Source organism: Ranitomeya imitator, chromosome 2 (assembly GCF_032444005.1).
Source record: "Ranitomeya imitator isolate aRanImi1 chromosome 2, aRanImi1.pri, whole genome shotgun sequence".
Taxonomy (NCBI): Eukaryota; Metazoa; Chordata; class Amphibia; order Anura; family Dendrobatidae; genus Ranitomeya; species Ranitomeya imitator.
In genome coordinates, this window is record NC_091283.1 from 415,907,388 (window position 1) to 415,924,878 (window position 17,491).

Sequence of the window (17,491 nt, forward strand, 5' to 3'; positions counted from 1 at the left end):
ACCCGATCCGACCCCTGTGCGGGGTCGGCCATGCGGTACGCGACTTTCGCGCCAAAGTCGCGTTTCAATGACGCGAAAAGCGCCATTTCTCAGCCAATGAAGGTAAACGCAGAGTGTGGGCAGCGTGATGACATAGGTCCTGGTCCCCACCATCTTAGAGAAGGGCATTGCAGTGATTGGCTTGCTGTCTGCGGCGTCACAGGGGCTATAAAGGGGCGTTCCCGCCGACCGCCATGTTACTGCTGCTGATCTGAGCTTAGGGAGAGGTTGCTGCCGCTTCGTCAGAAGCAGGGATAGCGTTAGGCAGGGTCCATTAACCACCAAACCGCTTGTGCTGTAGCGATTTGCACTGTCCAACACCACCTTCGGTGTGCAGGGACAGTGGAAGCTACATTTTTTTTTTTCTCAGCGCTGTAGCTCATTGGGCTGCCCTAGAAGGCTCCCTGATAGCTGCATTGCTGTGTGTACGCCGCTGTGCAAACCAACTGCTTTTTTCAAAGCACAAATCCTCTTGTTCCTTCCTTTCTGCACAGCTATCTTGTTTGTTTGTCCACACTTTTTATTTAATTTGTGCATCAGTCCACTCCTTATTGCTGCCTGCCATACCTGGCTGAGATTACTGCAGGGAGATAGTAATTGAAGGACAGTTCCTTTTTTTTTTTTTTTTTTGTGGGAGATTAAGATTGGCATTTCTGCTAGAGTGCCATCCCTGTCTGTGCCATCTCTCACTCAGTGGGCCATAGAAAGCCTATTTATTTTTTTGCTTGATTTGGGTTCTAAAATCTACCTGAAAAAATCACTACATCAATCAGTGGGAGAAAAATATTGGCCTCAGGGCTTGTGTGCCACTCCTGACTCCTGTGTGTGCCATCTCTCACTCAGTGGGCCATAGAAAGCCTATTTATTTTTGTTGCTTGATTTGGGTTCCAAAATCTACCTGAAAAAATCACTACATCAATCAGTGGGAGAAAAATATTGGCCTCAGGGCTTGTGTGCCACTCCTGACTCCTGTGTGCATCATCACTCACTCAGTGGGCCATAGAAAGCCTATTTTTTTTTTTGCTTTATTTGGGTTCTAAATTCTACCTGAAAAAATCAATAAATCAATCAGTGGGAGATTAATATTGGCCTTTGGGCTTGTGTGCCAGTCCTAAGCGTGCCATCTCTATCTCTCAGATAGTGGGCCATAGAAAGCCTATTTATTTTTTTTATTGGGTTTATAAATTTTCCCTGAAAAAAAAAAAAAAAGAAAGTGGGAGATTAATATTGGCCTCTGGGCTTGTGTGCCAGTCCTGAGCGTGCCATCTCTCTCACAAATAGTGGGCCATAGAAAGCCTATTTATTTTTATTTTTTTGGTTTTATAAATTCTCCCTGAAAAAAAAAAGGGAGATTAATATTGGCCTCTGGGCTTGTGTGCCAGTCCTGAGCGTGCCATCTCTCTCACAAATAGTGGGCCATAGAAAGCCTATTTATTTTTTTGGTTGATTTGGGTTCTAAATTCTACCTGAAAAAATCAATAAATCAATCAGTGGGAGATAAATATTGGCTTCTGGGCTTGTGTGCCACTCCTGACTCCTGTGTGCGTCATCTCTCACTCAGTGGGCCATAGAAAGCCTATTTTTTGTTTTATTTGTTTTCTAAATTCTCCCTGAAAAAATCGTTTTATTTTATTTGGTTTCTAAATTCTTCCTGAAAAAATCATTTTTTTTTATTATTTTTTTTTTCTAAAGTCTCCCTGAAAAAAAAAAAAAAATCAAATCAGTGGGAGATTAATATTGCCCTTTCTGCTTGTGTGCCAGTCTTGACTCCTGGGTGTGCCATCTCTCTCTCTCTCTCTCCAATTGTGGGCCATAGAAAGCCTATTATTTTTTTAGCTTGATTTGGGTTCCAAAATCTACCTGAAAAAATCACTACATCAATCATTGGGAGAACAATATTGGCCTCTGGGCTTGTGTGCCACTCCTGACTCCTGTGTGCGTCATCTCTCACTCAGTGGGCCATAGAAAGCCTATTTTTTGTTTTATTTGTTTCCTAAATTCTCCCTGAAAAAATCGTTTTATTTTATTTGGTTTCTAAATTCTTCCTGAAAAAATAATTTTTTTTTATTATTTTTTTTTTCTAAAGTCTCCCTGAAAAAAAAAAAAAAATCAAATCAGTGGGAGATTAATATTGCCCTTTCTGCTTGTGTGCCAGTCTTGACTCCTGGGTGTGGCATCTCTCTCTCTCTCTCCAATTGTGGGCCATAGAAAGCCTATTATTTTTTTTGCTTGATTTGGGTTCCAAAATCTACCTGAAGAAATCACTACATCAATCATTGGGAGAACAATATTGGCCTCTGGGCTTGTGTGCCACTCCTGACTCCTGTGTGCGTCATCTCTCACTCAGTGGGCCATAGAAAGCCTATTATTTGTTTTATTTGTTTTCTAAATTCTCCCTGAAAAAATCATTTTATTTTATTTGGTTTCTAAATTCTTCCGGAAAAAATCATTTTTTTTTATTATTTTTTTTTTCTAAAGTCTCCCTGAAAAAAAATAAAAAATCAAATCAGTGGGAGATTAACATTGCCCTTTCTGCTTGTGTGCCAGTCTTGACTCCTGGGTGTGCCATCTCTCTCTCTCCAATTGTGGGCCATAGAAAGCCTATTATTTTTTTTGCTTGATTTGGGTTCCAAAATCTACCTGAAAAAATCACTACATCAATCATTGGGAGAACAATATTGGCCTCTGGGCTTGTGTGCCACTCCTGACTCCTGTGTGCGTCATCTCTCACTCAGTGGGCCACAGAAAGCCTATTTTTTGCTTTATTTGTTTTCTAAATTCTCCCTGAAAAAATCATTTTATTTTATTTGGTTTCTAAATTCTTCCGGAAAAAATCATTTTTTTTTATTATTTTTTTTTTCTAAAGTCTCCCTGAAAAAAAAAAAAAATCAAATCAGTGGGAGATTAATATTGGCCTTTCTGCTTGTGTGCCAGTCTTGACTCCTGGGTGTGCCATCTCTCTCTCTCTCTCCAATTGTGGGCCATAGAAAGCCTATTATTTTTTTAGCTTGATTTGGGTTCCAAAATCTACCTGAAAAAATCACTACATCAATCATTGGGAGAACAATATTGGCCTCTGGGCTTGTGTGCCACTCCTGACTCCTGTGTGCGTCATCTCTCACTCAGTGGGCCATAGAAAGCCTATTATTTGTTTTATTTGTTTTCTAAATTCTCCCTGAAGAAATCATTTTATTTTATTTGGTTTCTAAATTCTTCCTTAAAAAATCATTTTATTCTATTATTTTTTTTTCTAAAGTCTCCCTGAAAAAAAAAACAAATCAGTGGGAGATTAATATTTACATTTGTGCTTCAGTGACAGTCCTGCGTGTGTGGCATCTCTCTCATTTGTTGCCACCAAAAACAGAGTGTGTAACATTGTGCCTGATTTTCCTTGCGGTCTCACCCACCTGTAAAGGGGTAGCGAAATCATACTGAATATGAAGAGAAAGAAAGTGGCAGCACTCACCGATCTTCTTATGCAGGTGTGTTTATTTGGTAAAAGTCTTCACGGCACAGGGGTGTATAACATAGGGATGCGGGAGCAGAACGACGGCCGTTTCGCGCCGGTCTGGCGCTTCAACGGGTTCAATGGGGGATCGGACGTGACGCCTGAAGTAGTGTGAGCTGACATAGCTCCTCCTTACAGGCTCACTCCTCCCCCCCAAGGTACAAACTTAGGTTAAAAAAAACATTAAAATCAAAGGTATATGCAGACAAGTGTACATAAACGTTACAATTGAACTGACATCTTAACTGTACCTAAAGCATATAGCGAGCGACAGAATTCAGCAACATTCAATACTGAACACATAAACCTTATATCCTTATGATAAAGACTGTTAGCGCTTACACTCACTTATTCTCTATATTTCACTATTTTTACTATTATACCTCCTTCTTTTCCTCATATATAACTCTATTGATAATGTCTTATCCAACTACACTAGCGAGATAACAGTCCCAAGGTAGACCATATTGTCCCTATATGGGATATATCGATTAGGTAAAGAATCATACGGAAAACTAGAGATGCGTGTTATATACCTAAAATGAAGATAACGGTCACAAAAATATGGACATGTCTATTTTGTCGTTAAGACCAGCGGGGCCCATGGCTCCCGTTTTCATGATCCAAGTCGCCTCACACCTTAATAATGTATTGTGATAATCACCTCCTCGTGTGGGCGGTTTAATCTGTTCTATCCCTGCGAATGACAATACACCCGCATTACCTCCATGTTCTTCCCTTATATGTATTATAAGCCTGGGTGCACCTTTTTCTGTTGTTACGGATCTGCAATGTTCTCTGAACCGCACTGAAAGGCATCTAATGGTCTTCCCTATATAGAAACGCTCACATGGGCAGTATATCACATAAACCACGTGTTTAGTTTTGCAAGTTATAAATTGCATCACTTTGTGTTTGACCGGTCCAATATGCAAAATCCTGTCTGTGACATGCTGTTGACAATACTTGCAATGTCCGCATCGATGATTCCCTAAAGGGACCCCTCGTTCTAGCCAACTATTGGTTTTAATGGGAGTAATCCGATTCTGCACTATTAAGTCTCTTATTCTGGTACTTCTTCTATTTGAGACCAAAGGACCTCTGGCTACCATGTCAGCTAAATCGCTATCTCTACTCAGCAAGTGCCAATTATTTCTGATGGCTGCTCGAATATGCTGGTCCATGGGGCCATATTTAAAGCAGAACATGAATTTTTTGTCCACGGGAATATTGGTATTACTGCTTCCTACGGATCTATTGTTCAGTTTCTTTCGTGCTTCCTGCAATACCTGGTCAGGATAACCTCTATCTTTCAGACGGTGTTCTAATTCCTGTGTTTGTCTATCAATCCCCCTTGTGTGTTATTGACCCTTCTAGTCCTTACAAATTGACCATACGGCAGTGACCGCTTTGTGTGACTAGGGTGATAGCTGCTAAAGTGCATTAGTGGAAACTGATTTACGGTATACGGACGTTTGTATAGCCCCGTCAATTACATCAATTGCCACGTCTAGGAAATCTAGATGTAGTCCTCCGAAGGTAGATGTAAAAGACATCCCCATCGTATTGCTGTTCAGGGAGGATGTGAAATGTCAAACTCCTCCTCCGATCCGTCCCAAATGAGAAACATGTCATCGACATAACGCAAGTATAATTTGATGTGCTTCAAAAAGAGGTTATTGAGCGAATACATGTATACTTCCTCGAAGTGCCCTAGGAAAAGATTCGCGAACGTACAAGCTGCCGGAGTCCCCATTGCAGTACCAACCACCTGCAGGTACCAGAGGTCCATAAAAGTAAAAGCGTTATGCGTTAAGATAAATTGGAGACTATCACAAATGAAATTAATAACCGAACTTTCCTCTTGTGTGGTTTCCAAAATTAAACGTATAGAATCTACTCCTTGTTTTTGTGGAATACGTGTATATAGATTCGTGACATCAATTGATGCTAATTGGAAATTGGGTTGCCAAATAAACTGGTGAATATGCCTCAAAAACGCCCCCGTATCTTTAGTGTAGGATGGAATATGTACTAATAACGGACGTAATAACCAATCAACATATTTGGAAAGTGGTTCCGTTATAGATCCCACCCCCGACACAATGGGTCGGCCGGGTGGGTCTATAAGGGTATTGTGAATTTTGGGGACATGGTACCAATGCGGCTTAATGGGGAACTCCGGCAGCAACTTTTCCGCTCTATTCTTATCAATGACATTAATTTCTACCGCCGTTCTTAGTAGTGTCCTCAGTTCTTTTTTGAAATTTTCCGTAGGGTCACTCCGCAGTCTTCTATAAGTATTCTCATCACTCAACTGCCTATATGCCTCTTTGATGTACATATCTCTTGGGATCAATACTGTCTTCCCCCCTTTATCCTCTGGTCGGACAATAGTATCATGCCAATTTCTGATTTCTTTTAAGGCATTATGCTCTTCTGCTGATATATTCTTGGGGGCTTTGGGATATACCAAAGCTTCTACATCCCTGATGACTTGTGTTTCGAACAGATCTATAATGTTTCCTGGTGAAACTGGAGGCATATATTTGGATGTAATGCCCCCTTTGAACGATGTTATGGAGGCTGGATGATATGTCGGGTTATGTGATTCGTCCTCTGTAAGATCCAACAGCAACGCCGCCTCCCCGTGGACATCAGATAGTGTGTTTAAACCTGCTCCTGCCATGAACCCCAGGGGTCCCACATTGCAAGGTTGAGCAGTCATGGCTGCACCCTGTACTGGGGAACTGTGCAAAAAATGTTTATACAAGTGGATTTTACGGACTGACTTGAATAAATCGATCTTGAACTCTGTCACATCAAAGTCATTTGGTATGCAAAAATTTAATCCTTTTGCGAGTAGTGAAAGGTGAGCGGCATTAAGTGTATGGTCGGTGAGATTGACTACATGCTGACCGTGGAGTTCCATTATCTCCTCTGTCTCCACGACACGAATTTTCTCTTGCGTTCTTGCACCTGCCGGTCTTCTCTTGCCTCCCCGGCGTGTCCGTCTTCTCCTAAAGGGAGATCTGCCCCGGGGGTTCCGACCATACCCAGGCCTTCTCTCAGGTTGCCGGAGGTTGTAGCTCCCTCACTCTGGCTGGAATCTGATTCGGTAGTAACATAGTCTCTTCTAAGGGAAGTACGACGTCTCCTAAATTTCCTTTTATTCTGACCGAATTTATTAGAACCGTAGTTTTGTATGCCGTCTAATCTCTGCTGCTTATTCCATGTGAAAACTTGTCCGAGTTCAAAATCTTTCTTATCACGTATAAATTTGTCACGCTTCTTCTGTTTAATATCGGCCTGTATAGGGACGAGTCTTGTTTCCATTTTCTTTTTGAGTGAGACCCACTGACTGTCTGTGAGTCTGTTCTGCAATTCCGCTTGTGTCTTATGTATATCTGTTTCAATTGTCTCGTAGTTCTGAATGTTGGATTTAAGCACTAGTGCTAACAACTCCTGCGAGCACTTGAGCATAATCTGCTCCCATTCAGTACGGAAATTAGAGTCACCGGAAAAATGCGAGATCTCTTTCCAGACCCTCAGACCTCTTGGTACTCGCCCACTGTCTACATAGGAAGTTAAGGAGTTGTTTGTCCAAAACAATTTAATTTCTCTTTCTGAGAGATTAAACAATCTGTGCTCCAAAGCCTTGGTACTTAACGTTTGCACCACATCTGCTTCCTCGCATTCCTTAAAATAATTATTTACACCTACCCGGCTGGCTTGAACTCCCATTAAAACCAATAGTTGGCTAGAACGAGGGGTCCCTTTAGGGAATCATCGATGCGGACATTGCAAGTATTGTCAACAGCATGTCACAGACAGGATTTTGCATATTGGACCGGTCAAACACAAAGTGATGCAATTTATAACTTGCAAAACTAAACACGTGGTTTATGTGATATACTGCCCATGTGAGCGTTTCTATATAGGGAAGACCATTAGATGCCTTTCAGTGCGGTTCAGAGAACATTGCAGATCCGTAACAACAGAAAAAGGTGCACCCAGGCTTATAACACATATAAGGGAAGAATATGGAGGTAATGCGGGTGTATTGTCATTCGCAGGGATAGAACAGATTAAACCGCCCACACGAGGAGGTGATTATCACAATACACTATTAAGGTGTGAGGCGACTTGGATCATGAAAACGGGAGCCATGGGCCCGCTGGTCTTAACGACAAAATAGACATGTCCATATTTTTGTGACCGTTATCTTCATTTTAGGTATATAACACGCATCTCTAGTTTTCCGTATGATTCTTTACCTAATCGATATATCCCATATAGGGACAATATGGTCTACCTTGGGTCTGTTATCTCGCTAGTGTAGTTGGATAAGACATAGTAATAGTATAATAGTAAAAATAGTAAAAATAGTGAAATATAGAGAATAAGTGAGTGTAAGCGCTAACAGTCTTTATCATAAGGATATAAGGTTTATGTGTTCTATATTGAATGTTGCTGAATTCTGTCGCTTGCTATATGCTTTAGGTACAGTTAAGATGTCAGTTCAATTGTAACGTTTATGTACACTTGTCTGCATATACCTTTGATTTTAATGTTTTTTTTAACCTAAGTTTGTACCGTGGGGGGGAGGAGTGAGCCTGTAAGGAGGAGCTATGTCAGCTCACACTACTTCAGGCGTCACGTCCGATCCCCCATTGAACCCGTTGAAGCGCCAGACCGGCGCGAAACGGCCGTCGTTCTGCTCCCGCATCCCTATGTTATACACCCCTGTGCCGTGAAGACTTTTACCAAATAAACACACCTGCATAAGAAGATCGGTGAGTGCTGCCACTTTCTTTCTCTTCATATCCACGCTATCTGGTTTTCTGGCTATAGTACCCGAGATCGGGGGATCAGCTGAGGCTAATTAGCCTGAAGCGGAGGTAGTCAGCTGCAGCGGTGGTGCGGTCAGCTGTGCTCTCGTAGATGATTTAAATCATACTGAAGTTATAGCTCACCGTGTAAGTTGTGTGACAGCAACAAATACCGTTAGTTTGGTTACGTTTTTAAAACAATGAGGAAGTCTGGTGGAAGAGGTCGTGGCCGGGGGCGTTCATTGTCAGCTGGTAATGAGGGTAGTGGTAGTGGTGGAGCATCAGGTGGTCGTGGGAAAAAAAATATTGCACCTAAGTCTGGAGCTGTGGAGCCAGGTTCGTCGTCTGGCTACACAAGGCCTCGAACGCTCCCTTTTCTGGGAGTAGGAAAACCGCTTTTAAAGCCGGAGCAGCAAGAGCAAGTTTTGGCTTATCTTGCTGACTCAGCCTCTAGCTCTTTTGCCTCCTCTCGTGAAACTGGTAAATGTAAAAGCAGCGCGTCGTTAGTGGATGTTCACGGTCAGGGACAATTCGCTTCCTTGTCCTCTTCAGCAAAAACAACAACAGAGAAGAATGCAGCAGGCGACACAATGGGTTACTCCATGAAGCTCTTTACACATACCGTCCCTGGCTTAGAAAGTGAAGCAGTTAACAGTCCATGCCCATTACAAGTTGAATCTGACATGGAGTGCACTGATGCACAGCCACAGCCAGACTACTATGCTGGTCCTTTGACTCAGACCACAACATTGCCCTCGCAGGGTAATGATCAAGAATCAGACCCTGATGAGACTATGTTGCCCCATCACGAACGCTATACCACCGACCGACACGGTGACACAGACGAAGTTGCACACGAGCTACAAGAAGAGGTAATAGATGACCCAGTTCTTGACCCCGATTGGCAGCCATTGGGGGAACAGGGTGCAGGCGGCAGCAGTTCTGAAGCGGAGGAGGAGGGGCCGCAGCAGGCATCAACATCGCAACAGGTTCCATCTGCCGGGCCCGTATCTTGCCCAAAACGCGTGGCAAAGCCAAAACCTGTTGGAGGACAGCGTGGCCATCCGGTTAAAGCTCAGTCTGCAATGCCTGAAAAGGTATCCGATGCTAGAAAGAGTGCAGTCTGGCATTTTTTTAAACAACATCCAATTGATCAGCGCAAAGTCATCTGTCAAAAATGTTCAACTACCTTAAGCAGAGGGCAGAATCTGAAAAGTCTCAATACAAGTTGCATGCATAGACATTTAACCACCATGCATTTGCAAGCTTGGACTAACTACCCAACGTCCCTTAAGGTTGTAGCACCCTCGGCCAATGAAGCTAGTCATCAACGCAACATCCCTTCCGGCAGTGTAGGGCCACCATTTTCCGCACCACCTGCAGTATCTGTGCAGGTTTCTTTGCCAGGCCAAAGCAGTCAGGGTCAGGGAATCACCAGTTTCGTAGTAGGAAACACTGCATCAAAGGCACCGGCGGCAACAATACCATCTCCCACCGTCTCTCAGTCTGCCATGTCCACCGGCACCCCCGCTAGTTCCACGATCTCCAGCTCTCCAGTCCAGCTCACCCTACATGAGACTATGGTTAGAAAAAGGAAGTACTTAGCCTCGCATCCGCGTACACAGGGTTTGAACGCCCACATAGCTAGACTAATCTTGTTAGAGATGATGCCCTACCGGTTAGTTGAAAGCTAAGCTTTCAAAGCCCTGATGGACTACGCTGTACCACACTACGAGCTACCCAGTCGACACTTTTTTTCCAGAAAAGCCATCCCAGCCCTCCACCAGCATGTTAAAGAGCGCATCGTCCATGCACTCAGGCAATCTGTGAGCACAAAGGTGCACCTGACAACAGATGCATGGATCAGTAGGCATGGCCAGGGACGTTACGTGTCCATCACGGCACACTGGGTGAATGTTGTGGATGCAGGGTCCACAGGGGACAGCAATTTTGGGACAGTTCTGCCTAGCCCACGGTCTAGGAAACAGTTGGCTGTAGCCGTTCGCACCCCCTCCTCCTCCTCCTCGTCCTCCTGCAGAAGCGAGAGCTCGTCCACAGACCGCAGTCGCACAACCACTCCATCCGCAGCTGCCACTGTTGCACACCAGGTCTCCCATTATGGGGCAGCTACTGGCAAACGTCAGCAGGCTGTATTGGCTATGAAGTGTTTGGGCGACAACAGACACACCGCGGAAGTTCTGTCCGAGTTCTTGCAGAAAGAAACGCAGTCGTGGCTGGGCACTGTAGATCTTGAGGCAGGCAAGGTAGTGAGTGATAACGGAAGGAATTTCATTGCTGCCATCTCCCTTTCCCAACTGAAACACATTCCTTGCCTGGCTCACACCTTAAACCTGGTGGTGCAGTGCTTCCTGAAAAGTTATCCGGGGTTATCCGACCTGCTCCTCAAAGTGCGTGGACTTTGCTCACATATCCGCCGTTCGCCCGTACACTCCAGCCGTATGCAGACCTATCAGCGTTCTTTGAACCTTCCCCAGCATCGCCTAATCATAGACGTTGCAACAAGGTGGAACTCAACACTGCACATGCTTCAGAGACTGTGCGAACAGAGGCGGGCTGTTATGTTTTTGTGGGAGGATACACATACACGGGCAGGCAGTAGGATGGCAGACATGGAGTTGTCAGGTGTGCAGTGGTCGAAGATTCAAGACATGTGTCAAGTCCTTCAGTGTTTTGAGGAATGCACACGGCTGGTTATAATAATAATAATAATAATTTTTATTTATATAGCGCCAACATATTCCGCAGCGCTTTACAAATTATAGAGGGGACTTGTACATACAATAGACATTACAGCATATCAGAAATACAGTTCAAAACAGATACCAAGAGGAGTGAGGGCCCTGCTCGTAAGCTTACAAACTATGAGGAAAAGGGGAGACACGAGAGGTGGATGGTAACAATTGCTATAGTTATTCGGACCAGCCATAGTGTAAGGCTTGGGTGTTCATGTAAAGCTGCATGAACCAGTTAATTAATTTTTTTTTTTTTTTTTAATATAGGCCACACAGGGATCGTTAGGTTAATGCATTGAGGCGGTAGGCCAGTCTGAACAAATGAGTTTTTAGGGCACGCTTAGCGCAGACAACGCCATAATAAGCATGAGCATCCCCCTAATGCGTCTGCTGATGCAAAGTTTGACGCACATAAAGGATCAGGCGTCTGCAGCTGAGGAAGAGGAAAGCCTTGATGACAGTCAGCCATTGTCTGGCCAGGGCAGTGTACAAGACGAGGTAGCGGGCGAAGAGGAGGAGGAGGACGAGGAGGATGATGGGGATGATTATATTTTTAATGAGGAAGCTTTTCCAGGGCCACTGGAAATTGTTGGCGCGGCAAGGCCGGGTTCTGGTTTTTGGAGGGACACAAGTGACGTGGATTTGCCTGAAACTGCCCCTCAACCAAGCACAACCACAGATTTGAGAACTGGAACTTTGGCCCACATGGCGGATTATGCCTTACGTATCCTCAAAAGGGACACACGCATTACTAAAATGATGAACGATGACGATTACTGGTTGGCCTGCCTCCTTGATCCTCGCTATAAAGGCAAATTGCAAAATATAATGCCACATGAGAACTTGGAACTAATATTAGCAACCAAACAATCAACTCTTGTTGACCGTTTGCTTCTGGCATTCCCTGCACACAGCGCCCGTGATCGTTCTCACACGAGCTGCAGGGGCCAGCAGACCAGAGGTGTTAGAGGGGCAGAAATCAGAAGTGGCGTTGGCCAGAGGGGTTTTCTGACCAGGTTGTGGAGTGATTTTGCTATGACCGCAGACAGGACAGGTACTGCAGCATCAATTCAAAGTGACAGGAGACAACATTTGTCCAGTATGGTTACAAACTATTTTTCATCCCTTATCGACGTTCTCCCTCAACCGTCATTCCCATTTGATTACTGGGCATCCAAATTAGACACCTGGCCAGAATTGGCAGAATATGCATTGCAGGAGCTTGCTTGCCCGGCAGTTAGTGTCCTATCAGAAAGAGTATTCAGTGCTGCAGGTTCAATACTAACAGAAAAAAGGACTCGTCTGGCTACCCAAAATGTAGATGATCTAACCTTCATTAAAATGAACCACAACTGGATTTCGAAATCTTTTGCCCCACCTTGCCCGGCTGACACCTAGCTTTCCTATGAAAAGGTCTTGCCTGTGGACTATGAATGACTTTTCCAATATCGTAATTTGCTGCACCTGATTGTCCAGCATACGACATGTTTACACCTCCCTAAATGGCCAAACTCCCCACACAGGGCCGTGGTATCGCCACTTGGCGCCAGCACCCGTGAGAGTGCTGTTTTTTTTCTGAAGAGGTGGGTGTGCCCACTTTTGGTCGACGGCACTGCCACTGGGTCCCTCATAGTACAATAAAGTGTCTCTGGTGGTGGTGGTGCGCACCCAATGTCAGACACACCGTTGTAATATGAGGGGCCCTGGGCCTGTACCGCCGGCCACAAGACAGTTCCCCCCCAGCTCAAACAGTGCTCTACCACTTGCAAAATTATCTCTCACAGCTCCACCAATGTTTAGTCTATGCGCTGACATCCTTCAATGCCTGGCACTGACAATACCATTGTATTGACATTTTTGTTATGTTAGGCCTTCGAAGCCTGTCTGCGGTCCCTCCTTCCACTAGGCCTCCACTGACCATTGTACTGCTGCCCGTGTACCCCTGGAACCAATTTTAAATTGCCAACAGCCCAATTTTGTTATGTTAGGCCTTCGAAGCCTGTCTGCAGTCCCTTCTTTCTACTACTACTACACTGACCAGGCCACTGCTGCCCGTGTTCCCCTGGAACCAATTTAAAATTGCCAACAGCAATGTGTTATTATGTTAGGCCTTCGATGCCTGTCTGCGGTCACTCCTTCCACTAGGCCTCCACTGACCACACCACTGCTGCCCGTGTACCCACGGAACCAATTTTAAATTGCCTACAGCCATGTGTTATTATGTTAGGCCTTCGATGCCTGTCTGCGGTCACTCCTTCCACTAGGCCTCCACTGACCACACCACTGCTGCCCGTGTACCCACGGAACCAATTTAAAATTGCCTACAGCCAGCCCAATTTTTTTATTTTAGGCCTTCGATGCCTGTCTGCGGTCCGTTCTTTCTACTACTACTACACTGACCAGGCCACTGCTGCCCGTGTTCCCCTGGAACCAATTTAAAATTGCCAACAGCAATGTGTTATTATGTTAGGCCTTCGATGCCTGTTTGCGGTCACTCCTTCCACTAGGCCTCCACTGACCACACCACTGCTGCCCGTGTACCCACGGAACCAATTTTAAATTGCCTACAGCCATGTGTTATTATGTTAGGCCTTCGATGCCTGTCTGCGGTCACTCCTTCCACTAGGCCTCCACTGACCACACCACTGCTGCCCGTGTACCCACGGAACCAACTTAAAATTGCCTACAGCCAGCCCAATTTTTTTATTTTAGGCCTTCGATGCCTGTCTGCGGTCCGTTCTTTCTACTACTACTACACTGACCAGGCCACTGCTGCCCGTGTTCCCCTGGAACCAATTTAAAATTGCCAACAGCAATGTGTTATTATGTTAGGCCTTCGATGACTGTCTGCAGTCAATCCTTCCACTAGGCCTCCACTGACCACACCACTGCTGCCCGTGTACCCCTGGAACCAATTTAAAATTGCCTACAGCCATCTGTTATTATGTTAGGCCTTCGAAGCGTGTCTGCGGTCCTTCCTTCCAATAGTTCTCCACTGACCAGACCAATGCTGGCCGTGTACCCCTGGAACCCAGCTGAAAGTGCATGTAGCCTCCTTTTTTTCTTTGTTTTATATTTAGAAAGCCCAGATGAACTACGCTGTGCAACGGTTCAAGCTACCCAGTCGACATTTCTTTTGCGAGAAAAGCCATCCCAGCCCTCCACCGGCATGAAAAAGTCTGCATTGTCATAGCACTCAGGCAATCAAACAGTAGAAAGGTGCACCTGACAAGAGACGCATGGACCAGTAGGCATGTCCACAAAAAGTTACGTGTCCATTACGGCGCACTGGGTTAATGTGTTGGATGCATGGTCCACAGGGGACAGCCTACAAAGTCTGTCTGCAGTCCCTAATTCCAATTTTCCTCCGCTGACCACACCACTGCTGCCCGTGTACCCCTGGAACCAATTTTACAGTGTCTACAGCCTAATTTTGTTATGTTAGGCCTACTACGCCTGTCTGCGGTCCCTCCTTCCAATACTCGTCCACTGACCACACCACTGCTGCCCGTGGACCCCTGGAACCTATTTTTAATTGCATAGAGCATCTTTTTTTTAATAGTAGGCGTACAAAGTCTGTCTGCGGTCCACTATTGAAATTGTCCTCCACTGCCCAGAGCACTGCTGCTTGTGTACCCCTGTAACTTTTTTAAGCTGCAGTGAGCCACATTTTTGGGTTAAGTCCTACTACCTGTGTCTGTCTGCGCCACTCAATTCAGCTGTGTTCCTTTGAAAAAAGCTGAGCGTCAATAGTCTTGTTTTCAGCCTCTAGGAATTTTAAAACTGCATTGGGGGTACAACTTTGGTAGGGCCTACTAACGGTGTCTGCCTCCCCAAGGTGTGCCCCAGGTTTCCTCGCCATTGCTTCGATCTTAATGCTCTCGTTTAGTAGTTGTTGGAAACTACACTGCATTAGGCCTACAAATTGGGTATGGGGTGTAGAGAGATGGTGTGTTCCACTCCAAGGTGTTCCCCAGGTTTCGTCCACATTGTTTCGGTCTTCCGACTCTCGTTTAGTAGTTGTAGAAAACTACACTGCATTAGGCCTACAAATTGGGTATGGGGTGTAGAGAGATGGTGTGTTCCACTCCAAGGTGTTCTCCAGGTTGCCTTTCCTGAGCTTCGATCTTCCGGATCTCGTTTAGTAGTTGTTGGAAACTACGCTGCATTAGGCCTACAAATTGGGTATGGGGTGTAGAGAGATGGTGTGTTCCACTCCAAGGTGTTCCCCAGGTTTCCTCGCCAATGCTTCGATCTTCATGCTCTTGTTTAGTAGTTGTTGGAAACTACACTGCATTAGGCCTACAAATTGGGTATGGGGTGTAGAGAGATGGTGTGTTCCACTCCAAGGTGTTCTCCAGGTTGCCTTTCCTGAGCTTCGATCTTCCGGCTCTCGTTTAGTAGTTGTTGGAAACTACGCTGCATTAGGCCTACAAATTGGGTATGGGGTGTAGAGAGATGGTGTGTTCCACTCCAAGGTGTTCTCCAGGTTGCCTTTCCTGAGCTTCGATCTTCCGGCTCTCGTTTAGTAGTTGTTGGAAACTACAATGCATTAGGCCTACAAATTGGGTATGGGGTGTAGATAGATGGTGTGTTCCACTCCAAGGTGTTCCCCAGTTTTCCTCGCCAATGCTTCGATCTTCATGCTCTCGTTTAGTAGTTGTTGGAAACTACACTGCATTAGGCCTACAAATTGGGTATGGGGTGTAGAGAGATGGTGTGTTCCACTCCAAGGTGTTCTCCAGGTTGCCTTTCCTGAGCTTCGATCTTCCAGCTCTCGTTTAGTAGTTGTTGGAAACTACGCTGCATTAGGCCTACAAATTGGGTATGGGGTGTAGAGAGATGGTGTGTTCCACTCCAAGGTGTTCCCCAGGTTTCGTCCACATTGCTTCGGTCTTCCGACTCTCGTTTAGTAGTTGTAGAAAACTACACTGCATTAGGCCTACAAATTGGGTATGGGGTGTAGAGAGATGGTGTGTTCCACTCCAAGGTGTTCTCCAGGTTGCCTTTCCTGAGCTTCGATCTTCCGGCTCTCGTTTAGTAGTTGTTGGAAACTACGCTGCATTAGGCCTACAAATTGGGTATGGGGTGTAGAGAGATGGTGTGTTCCACTCCAAGGTGTTCCCCAGGTTTCCTCGCCAATGCTTCAATCTTCCGGCTCTCGTTTAGTAGTTGTTGGAAACTACGCTGCATTAGGCCTACAAATTGGGTATGGGGTATAGAGAGATGGTGTGTTACACTCCAAGGTGTTCTCCAGGTTGCCTTTCCTGAACTTCTATCTTCAGGCTCTCATTAAATTGTGGTTAAATGGAACAACTGCATTTGGCGTACTAGTTGGTTTTGGGGCCTACTATCGGTGTCTGCCACTCCTTGCTGTTCTCCTGGTTTCCTGTCCTGAAATTCCATTTTCAGGCTCTCGTTAAGTAGTTGTTAATGTTAGACTGCATTTGGCCTACTAGTTGGGTTGGGGCCTACTACCGGTGTCTGCCACTCCTTGCTGTTCTCCTCCACTGAACAAAGCTGTGCCGCCTGTTTACTACGGTTGCCAATTTTGAACTGCATTTCGACTACTTACTGATTTGGGCCTACTCTCTGTGTCAGCCTCTCATTCCAGTTGTCCTCCACTGCAATGCCCCCTGGTTAGTCCTGTGTTACCAATTTTGAACTGCATTTAGCCAACTTTATTCTTTGGGCCTATATCTGTGTTTCCTCCTCATCCTGCCCATTGCCCAGCCAGTGATAGATGAGTCTGCTGGTACATTGACCCATAACGCAACATTCCCCGTGCACGCTACACAGCAAGATTGTGACCCTGCTGAAAGTCAGGTTCCTCTTCCCGCATACCATACCACCTTACACGGGGACAAAGAGGAAGGTGCAGATGAAAGTGCAGGTTCCTTCATCAGGTGGGGGGAGGAATACTAGTTGGCGACGTCACTGGCACAGGGCCTCTCATAGTACGCAAAAGTGTTGCTGCCGGTGGGAGGCGCCCCCGCCGTGCAAACACACCGCTGTACTTTGAGGGGCCCTGTGCCAGTGCCAATGCCAACGAGTGGGCCCCCCCTGCTTGCTCAGGATCACAGCACTTGCAAAGTTTAAATACTTACCTCTCCCTGCTCCACTGCCGTGATGTGGTCCAGATTTACTGGGCCCACTAATTACTTGAACCAGCCCTACCCCCCACAACTTTAGCCAAATGACCCCCAATTTCAAATGCTTCCAATTATTATAAGCTAAATTACGATTGACAAGCTTCTGTAACAAGAATGGATGTTTTTGCCATTAAAATGGGCAGTGTAGGTGTTTTCCTGGCCTCCACTCACTGCCGACTATGCTCCCCCATTGACTTGCATTGGGTT